This window comes from Hordeum vulgare, chromosome 7H (assembly GCF_904849725.1).
Source record: "Hordeum vulgare subsp. vulgare chromosome 7H, MorexV3_pseudomolecules_assembly, whole genome shotgun sequence".
NCBI lineage: Eukaryota > Viridiplantae > Streptophyta > Magnoliopsida > Poales > Poaceae > Hordeum > Hordeum vulgare.
Window position 1 is genome coordinate 247,184,520 of NC_058524.1, and position 3,270 is coordinate 247,187,789.

A 3,270-nucleotide genomic window follows, 5' to 3' on the forward strand; every position below is an offset into this window, starting at 1 on the left:
AAATTTTATTTTTTGTTGCAACCGTTGAAAAAATTGCTCCATCGCGACGAATTTTGTTGTATCGGGAGAAAAAATGTTGCATGAAGATCCAACGGTGCGGACGTGCGGGGGTTGAAGGATTGGGCGGCCCGCGCGCGCCTGGCCGAAAGTTTCGGGAAATGTTTCTGGCCAGTGCGCCGAACCGTTCGGCCGGCCGCACGCGACCCGCGCTGAGTGCTGACTGGGCATGCAACATTTTTCCGTCTAAAATGTTTTTATTTGCGTCATATTTGCTACAAGCGTTTTTATTTGCTATATTTGTCCAGTAAAAAAGTTGCACATACGTTTGGTTGCAACTCGAGTTCGTCGGATTTTTCGTTACAATCGATATTTTTTTTTACTTTTGCTACAACCGTGATAATTTTTGCTACAACCGGCATCATTTTTTGCTGCAACCATTCATTGAAAAAGTTGCATACACGTTCACGTAGATATTTGTTACAACCGACGTTTGACTTTTGCTACCACGCACCATCAGCTTTGTTTTTTTTTTGCTACGATCACGTAGATATTTTTTTGCTACAAATTTTGTTTTTTGTTACAACCTTTAAAAAAATTGCTTCATCGCGTCGAATTTTTGCTGCATCAGAAGAAAAATGTTGAATGGAGATCCAACGGTGCGGACACGCGGGGTTGGTGGATCGTACAGTCCGCGCACGGCCTGTCGAAAGTTTCGGCCGGCGCGCCGGCACAAATCAGTCCTACCAATGTTCAATTCTACTTTCACATACACAAATAAAAACTCTCCAATTGTGTGCTATGGGTGAAATATTGGGAAAGAAGTTCTAGTTGATTCCGCTTGTCGGACCATATTCTCGATGTCTCTTTTTTCCAAAAAGGCAAAAAAGAAAAAGTTTGGCGTTTCCTTCTTATCGATCCTTAAAACTTTTCGGGAAAACTTTTGACTCCAAAAACTTCGTTAGATGCCTAGTATCGTTTTCTTTTGCTGTAGACAGCAAACTCGAGACGATAGAAACCATATTTGTTTTCGTTAATGTGATTTCTACCGTCTCACCACTTGACATGAGTGGTAAGTTATATAAAAAACAATGAGGCTTATTTGATACTAGTGTATTTTAGGAAATTTGTGGGGATTACCCCGGTCAAACCCCTAAATTCTGACACATCCCATAACATCATTTAGTTCTAGTGTATTTGACATGTTTCATCCTCACATTTCTCTTTAAATCCTTAAATTATAATGCATTTTCTCAATACACAATACACTACCCCTACCTAGTGTATTGGGGATAAATGGAGATTTGAAGGATCCCTGGAGGATTATCCCCACCAATCTTCTTAAAAATACTAGTACCGAACAAGGCCAAAACAATAATTTCTACCGTCTCGGGTCTTCTGTCATCTTTCTCAAAAATCAGTTCAGAAAAAACCGAACAAAACTTTCAGAAAACGGAACCCACTAAAAAAAGTACCGTCTCGGGTCTTCTATCATCTCTCTCGAGAATCAGTTAAGGAAAAAAACGAAAAAAAAAACAGAAAACGGAACCCACTCAGAAGTACCGTCTCGAGTCTTCTCTCAAAAATCAGTACCGAACAAAGAAAAATCAGAAAACGGAATTCACTCCAAAAGTCGACCACGCTGGGACTCTATCATCTCTCTCCAGAATCAGTTAAGTAAAAAACGAAAAAAAAAACAGAAAACGGAACCCACTCAGAAGTACCTTCTCGAGTCTTCTCTCAAAAATCAGTACCGAACAAAGAAAAATCAGAGAACGGAATCCACTCAAAAAGTCGACCACGCTGGGACTCTATCATCTCTCTCCAGAATCAGTTAAGGAAAAAACGAAAGAAAAAAACGGAACCCACTCAGAAATACCGTCTCGACTCTTCTCTCGAAAATTAGTACCGAAGAAAGGAAAATAAAAGAACGGAATCCACTCAAAAAGTCGACCACGCTGGGACTCGAACCCAGAATCTCCCGCTCCGGAGGCGAGCGCCTTATCCATTAGGCCACGCGGTCATTGTTGTCTACATCATCTTTAATACTTTATAATAGAAGTGTCTTGTACGTATCAAACACTAAAAATAGTCCATACGTAGATACGCATGACTCAACCAAGGTAAACCCCAGTAGATTCTACAAATTCTATTTCCAGCTTTAAATGTGCCTACCGATGTGCTACAACAAGAATTTGTTTTTATTAGACATTTACGGGGAATTGTTTTTTATGGTGTAATGATTTTCTTCATTAAAGGCTAGCAATATCATTTGCAATCAATCATCAATGGAATAAAATCAGGGGCGGGCGTTCAGTGTGTCAGAGGAAAGAACTCGCCTAAGTAATAGCTTATTTTGCTAAGATGCGTGCAACTTTATTGCCCTCGTAATTACGGAAATTCAATTTGGCTTCCATGTCCAGTTTCTCTTTGAATCTGCACCGTCCATTCTTCTTGTGATATGCACTAGTGCATGTATTCTATAAAGCTGACTGTAATGGAGAGTATCATATAGTAATATCATAAAATAAATTATTTATTGTCATGTATGATACACAGTAACACAACATTTAATATGATACGATATCATGATATGATACTCAATTTCTCTTTCTTCATTTAATTTTATGTCACCTCGTTAAAATTGTTTAGTTGACATGCATGATACTCCCTCCGTTCCTAAATATAAGTCTTTTAAGATATTTCACTGGAAGTCTACATACGGAGCAAAATGAGTGAATCTATACTTTAAAATATGTCTATATACATCCGTATGTAGTCTACTCATGAAATCTTTTTAAAGACTTATATTTAGGAACACAGGGAGTACTACATATGACACTTCCATTCCAACTAGCCTAATCTATTTGCGTTAGGCAATCCCACTTGTAACAGTTCCCTGTCCCATGTCCAATCGTTATTTATGGCCGCTTGACCATCGCATCGCCGTTGGTACAAACGGTTGCGACAGTGTCACGGCTACCTATGTCATCCAATAGAAAATGCCGCGTTTGCTTGCGGAGGTGTACCATGCAAGTGAGCCCCTTTCCACGCCGCACGAACGTTAGACCCGGAGGTGGCTCAATTCACAACCAACTTTTGTAAGTAGCCTCGTACCGCTGGAGTGTCCATGTAATTTCAATGAATCGGTAAATTGGCATACTCCATAAAATGTACTCCTCTCTGTACAAATTAGTCAAGCTCTGCAATGACTGACACAATGAAATCTTGTGTTTCTAATCGATACATCATGTCTTAATTATTATTCTACCT

The 3,270-nt window shown here is 39.5% G+C and overlaps 1 non-coding gene across 1 annotated transcript; it reads right to left on the minus strand.

Moving 5' to 3' along the window:
- Window positions 1-1,947: 1,947 nt before the first annotated feature.
- Window positions 1,948-2,020, minus strand: TRNAR-CCG. The gene has a single exon. It is a non-coding gene; the product is annotated as a tRNA-Arg (tRNA).
- Window positions 2,021-3,270: the final 1,250 nt, after the last annotated feature.